At 47.9% G+C, this 5,963-nt stretch overlaps 2 non-coding genes and 1 pseudogene across 2 annotated transcripts; all 3 read left to right on the top strand.

Moving 5' to 3' along the window:
* The first annotated feature begins 1,216 nt into the window (after positions 1-1,216).
* On the top strand, positions 1,217-1,420 carry LOC142263135 (U2 spliceosomal RNA; annotated as a pseudogene).
* A 1,387-nt stretch (positions 1,421-2,807) lies between these two features.
* On the top strand, positions 2,808-2,998 carry LOC142262970 (U2 spliceosomal RNA). Its single transcript, XR_012730193.1, has one exon. It is a non-coding gene; the product is annotated as a U2 spliceosomal RNA (small nuclear RNA).
* A 1,387-nt stretch (positions 2,999-4,385) lies between these two features.
* On the top strand, positions 4,386-4,576 carry LOC142262968 (U2 spliceosomal RNA). Its single transcript, XR_012730191.1, has one exon. It is a non-coding gene; the product is annotated as a U2 spliceosomal RNA (small nuclear RNA).
* Positions 4,577-5,963: the final 1,387 nt, after the last annotated feature.

Raw genomic sequence — 5,963 nt, 5'->3', positions numbered from 1 at the left:
TGGCCCCCCCTTGCCACCGTGTGCAGGGCCATTACCAGGACGGTGTTTCGTTTTGTCTGGGGATCCAAGATGGACAGAGTAAAGCGGAGCATCATGTACAAGGATCCTCGCAAGGGTGGGAAGGGCGTACCCGATATCCCCACCCTCCTGCGATCCTCCTTCGTATGTGACTGCGTTCGCCGAACTCTGCGAGTCAAGAGAGGTTCCGCGGGTGGGTCCATGTCTCGCTTCTTCCTGCTCCCCCTTTGGAGACGGTTAGGCTGGGACAAGTGGGACAGCTCCTTCCCCTACAACTGGACGGCACCATGGTTCTACGGAGACGTGGTTCGGTTTGTGAGGGAACACCAACTGGAGGGACTCAAGCCTGATTTGTGGAAGCCAAAGACTATCCACAAACTCATCAGAGCCAAGGACGAAATGGAGAACATTCCAGGACTTCATCACGACACACTGGAGACTGTTTGGACAAACGTGTCATCGGCTGGATTGACCAACGGGCACAAGGACTTGTCATGGATGGCGATACAGGGCGGACTGCCCGTCCGGTCATTCATGCACGCCCGGAACCTGTGCAAAACCCGGTACTGCCCAAGGTGCCCCTTCGTGGAGGAAACATCGCTGCACGCCTTTTGGGACTGCCGTTTCGCACAGCGCCTGTTGGTTGCCCTGGAGGATGACCTGAGGAACTCCGTCCCCAGAGGGAGCCTATCGTACCATTCCGTACTTTATGGACTCTTCCCTGGGACTCACACCGTTGGAGCCATCCAGGAGGCTTGGCGCCTTATGAACTGCTTTAAGGACGCTATTTGGGTCGCCAGGAACCGGCTCATCTTGAAGAGGGAGAGGATGTCTATCCAGGATTGCCGCAGGCTGATCCACAGCCTGCTCAGAGACTATTCCATCATGGACAGTCCGGACGACAGCGCCGAGGAGGAGGTTTAGACCTCTTCCATGCCCCCTCCCTCCTTTTCCCGTTATGTGCGTCTTTCAATAAAGCTTCGGGCCTGTGATTTCCCCACCCTATCCCCCTTTTCCCCTACCCCCATCCCCCAATCGCCGGTTCGTCGTTATTTATTGTCTAACTTTTTCTTTCAGCTTGAGTGTTATGGATAAGCATAGGAGTGTGATGTATAGTTTAGTGCGTCGTACTCTATGGCTATGTAAGAAGGATTGTATAGTTCTGTGTGTACGGGGCTGCGGCACTGTACACGGTTTGTTACCTTTTTGTGAGTAGTGCATGATAATAAAGATGCTGTTAAATCAAAAATCTGTTCTTATCAGTTTAATATCTGATACGTCCCCTATCTGGGGACCATATATTAAATGGATTTTTAGAACAGGGAGATGGAAAAAGAGCTTGCTCTGTCCACTCCACGCATTGACCTGGTATTGCAGTACCTCCAGGAACGGTGCACCCCTTCTTAACCCAGTTTCCAAAAGCAGAACTCAATTCACCTGATTCATATTAGCCCGATTTAATGAATTGGAAGAAAGCATACGTCTTCATATGCACCTCAATTTGGCCCATTCACTTTTCACACTTCCTCCTTTTGTTTTTTATCTTTCACACTTTTGACTTTCTTTATTCATCCAAATAGCAAACTCATCACCACTCAACCTGACCAACTCGGCTATGTCCCCGTGCTGCAGTTCTCTGTCTTATCTAGATCATTTGCAATTGAATGGAATAGATCCCTTTTGGACAAAGTGGATTCACCTGCTGCTGCAGTGACCACAGGTGTGATAACATCTAGAATTGGCATCTGGTGCGATCTCTCCGCTTCCACTCCAAAGAAAGTTACCTGTTTATTCCTATCATGCATTGGTTTTTGGGGTTTTCTTTGAGTAATGATGATCTCTTTAGTAGTCTGTTGGCGCCCTCTCCTGGAGGAATAGTTTGCTTGCTCTTGGACATTCTAAAAGAGAGGTCATGATAGACATTGAGCTTCTGAGCTCAATTGGGGACAGTCATGGGTGATGAATGTTTGCAACCTACTGCGAAGCCTCATACCGCAATATAAGGAACGTCAAATACTAAGAAAGGGCGGCCTATGAAAGAATTACTACTTTCAATAAGTACACTTAAACGGCTAATTGGGAATAGAAAAACTGTAAAAAGCCCTCTGAGAAAGCCCCCCTCTAACCTTTGATAGTAAGCTTTTCTGTAGTCTGCCTGTTGATGTATTTTCCGTTTGAACTGTGCACAACATGAAGAGACGGAACACTGGCGGCTTGTCACAATGCCCCCCGATGACATCACAATAGCGCTGCTGCCTAGAAAACAAGCTGCGCAGAAGAAGTTGTTCTTTGGGTGGGAGGGTGGGCTAGTGGAAGGAGGGGGCAATCTCTTTTTTTCCCGGGTGGTAGGGGGATGACAGGAGAAGGGAAGCGGGTGGTGAGAAAGGTACAGAGGGCAGGGTTTGGGGGCTGGGAAGGAAAGGGAAAAGATTAGGGTTTGGGGATGATGAAAGGGCTTTCTACGGGTAAGGATGGCAAAGGGTGGCAGTGACGGAAAGTCAGGCAACCTGTCCTGTCCGTCTTTTTGTATCGTGAATTGGAAAGACTGCAAGGGGGAGGGGAGTTGCTTGCGCCCTAAAGGAGGAGTTATTCAGATTCATTGCAGTGGGCGGCGGCTGCAAAACGCACCATTCTTCTTGTTTTGGCTCTGCAAAGCAGCCTTTTCAAGGGTTGGCTTGGGTGACAAAATGTCTTGTGTAGGCGTGGGTTTGTCTCCCTCTCGCTCTCTCTCCCTAAGATGTGTCCGGCATAGGCCAGGGTGCCACTCGAGGCCCAAACCAATTCTGGTTATCGCTTCTCGGCCTTTTGGCTAAGATCAAGTGTAGTATCTGTTCTTATCAGTTTAATATCTGATACGTCCCCTATCTGGGGACCATATATTAAATGGATTTTTAGAACAGGGAGATGGAAAAAGAGCTTGCTCTGTCCACTCCACGCATTGACCTGGTATTGCAGTACCTCCAGGAACGGTGCACCCCTTCTTAACCCAGTTTCCAAAAGCAGAACTCAATTCACCTGATTCATATTAGCCCGATTTAATGAATTGGAAGAAAGCATACGTCTTCATATGCACCTCAATTTGGCCCATTCACTTTTCACACTTCCTCCTTTTGTTTTTTATCTTTCACACTTTTGACTTTCTTTATTCATCCAAATAGCAAACTCATCACCACTCAACCTGACCAACTCGGCTATGTCCCCGTGCTGCAGTTCTCTGTCTTATCTAGATCATTTGCAATTGAATGGAATAGATCCCTTTTGGACAAAGTGGATTCACCTGCTGCTGCAGTGACCACAGGTGTGATAACATCTAGAATTGGCATCTGGTGCGATCTCTCCGCTTCCACTCCAAAGAAAGTTACCTGTTTATTCCTATCATGCATTGGTTTTTGGGGTTTTCTTTGAGTAATGATGATCTCTTTAGTAGTCTGTTGGCGCCCTCTCCTGGAGGAATAGTTTGCTTGCTCTTGGACATTCTAAAAGAGAGGTCATGATAGACATTGAGCTTCTGAGCTCAATTGGGGACAGTCATGGGTGATGAATGTTTGCAACCTACTGCGAAGCCTCATACCGCAATATAAGGAACGTCAAATACTAAGAAAGGGCGGCCTATGAAAGAATTACTACTTTCAATAAGTACACTTAAACGGCTAATTGGGAATAGAAAAACTGTAAAAAGCCCTCTGAGAAAGCCCCCCTCTAACCTTTGATAGTAAGCTTTTCTGTAGTCTGCCTGTTGATGTATTTTCCGTTTGAACTGTGCACAACATGAAGAGACGGAACACTGGCGGCTTGTCACAATGCCCCCCGATGACATCACAATAGCGCTGCTGCCTAGAAAACAAGCTGCGCAGAAGAAGTTGTTCTTTGGGTGGGAGGGTGGGCTAGTGGAAGGAGGGGGCAATCTCTTTTTTTCCCGGGTGGTAGGGGGATGACAGGAGAAGGGAAGCGGGTGGTGAGAAAGGTACAGAGGGCAGGGTTTGGGGGCTGGGAAGGAAAGGGAAAAGATTAGGGTTTGGGGATGATGAAAGGGCTTTCTACGGGTAAGGATGGCAAAGGGTGGCAGTGACGGAAAGTCAGGCAACCTGTCCTGTCCGTCTTTTTGTATCGTGAATTGGAAAGACTGCAAGGGGGAGGGGAGTTGCTTGCGCCCTAAAGGAGGAGTTATTCAGATTCATTGCAGTGGGCGGCGGCTGCAAAACGCACCATTCTTCTTGTTTTGGCTCTGCAAAGCAGCCTTTTCAAGGGTTGGCTTGGGTGACAAAATGTCTTGTGTAGGCGTGGGTTTGTCTCCCTCTCGCTCTCTCTCCCTAAGATGTGTCCGGCATAGGCCAGGGTGCCACTCGAGGCCCAAACCAATTCTGGTTATCGCTTCTCGGCCTTTTGGCTAAGATCAAGTGTAGTATCTGTTCTTATCAGTTTAATATCTGATACGTCCCCTATCTGGGGACCATATATTAAATGGATTTTTAGAACAGGGAGATGGAAAAAGAGCTTGCTCTGTCCACTCCACGCATTGACCTGGTATTGCAGTACCTCCAGGAACGGTGCACCCCTTCTTAACCCAGTTTCCAAAAGCAGAACTCAATTCACCTGATTCATATTAGCCCGATTTAATGAATTGGAAGAAAGCATACGTCTTCATATGCACCTCAATTTGGCCCATTCACTTTTCACACTTCCTCCTTTTGTTTTTTATCTTTCACACTTTTGACTTTCTTTATTCATCCAAATAGCAAACTCATCACCACTCAACCTGACCAACTCGGCTATGTCCCCGTGCTGCAGTTCTCTGTCTTATCTAGATCATTTGCAATTGAATGGAATAGATCCCTTTTGGACAAAGTGGATTCACCTGCTGCTGCAGTGACCACAGGTGTGATAACATCTAGAATTGGCATCTGGTGCGATCTCTCCGCTTCCACTCCAAAGAAAGTTACCTGTTTATTCCTATCATGCATTGGTTTTTGGGGTTTTCTTTGAGTAATGATGATCTCTTTAGTAGTCTGTTGGCGCCCTCTCCTGGAGGAATAGTTTGCTTGCTCTTGGACATTCTAAAAGAGAGGTCATGATAGACATTGAGCTTCTGAGCTCAATTGGGGACAGTCATGGGTGATGAATGTTTGCAACCTACTGCGAAGCCTCATACCGCAATATAAGGAACGTCAAATACTAAGAAAGGGCGGCCTATGAAAGAATTACTACTTTCAATAAGTACACTTAAACGGCTAATTGGGAATAGAAAAACTGTAAAAAGCCCTCTGAGAAAGCCCCCCTCTAACCTTTGATAGTAAGCTTTTCTGTAGTCTGCCTGTTGATGTATTTTCCGTTTGAACTGTGCACAACATGAAGAGACGGAACACTGGCGGCTTGTCACAATGCCCCCCGATGACATCACAATAGCGCTGCTGCCTAGAAAACAAGCTGCGCAGAAGAAGTTGTTCTTTGGGTGGGAGGGTGGGCTAGTGGAAGGAGGGGGCAATCTCTTTTTTTCCCGGGTGGTAGGGGGATGACAGGAGAAGGGAAGCGGGTGGTGAGAAAGGTACAGAGGGCAGGGTTTGGGGGCTGGGAAGGAAAGGGAAAAGATTAGGGTTTGGGGATGATGAAAGGGCTTTCTACGGGTAAGGATGGCAAAGGGTGGCAGTGACGGAAAGTCAGGCAACCTGTCCTGTCCGTCTTTTTGTATCGTGAATTGGAAAGACTGCAAGGGGGAGGGGAGTTGCTTGCGCCCTAAAGGAGGAGTTATTCAGATTCATTGCAGTGGGCGGCGGCTGCAAAACGCACCATTCTTCTTGTTTTGGCTCTGCAAAGCAGCCTTTTCAAGGGTTGGCTTGGGTGACAAAATGTCTTGTGTAGGCGTGGGTTTGTCTCCCTCTCGCTCTCTCTCCCTAAGATGTGTCCGGCATAGGCCAGGGTGCCACTCGAGGCCCAAACCAATTCTGGTT

The sequence above is a fragment of the Anomaloglossus baeobatrachus genome, unplaced genomic scaffold, assembly GCF_048569485.1.
Source record: "Anomaloglossus baeobatrachus isolate aAnoBae1 unplaced genomic scaffold, aAnoBae1.hap1 Scaffold_255, whole genome shotgun sequence".
Lineage (NCBI taxonomy): Eukaryota > Metazoa > Chordata > Amphibia > Anura > Aromobatidae > Anomaloglossus > Anomaloglossus baeobatrachus.
This window is presented reverse-complemented; position numbering and strand designations above follow the sequence as displayed.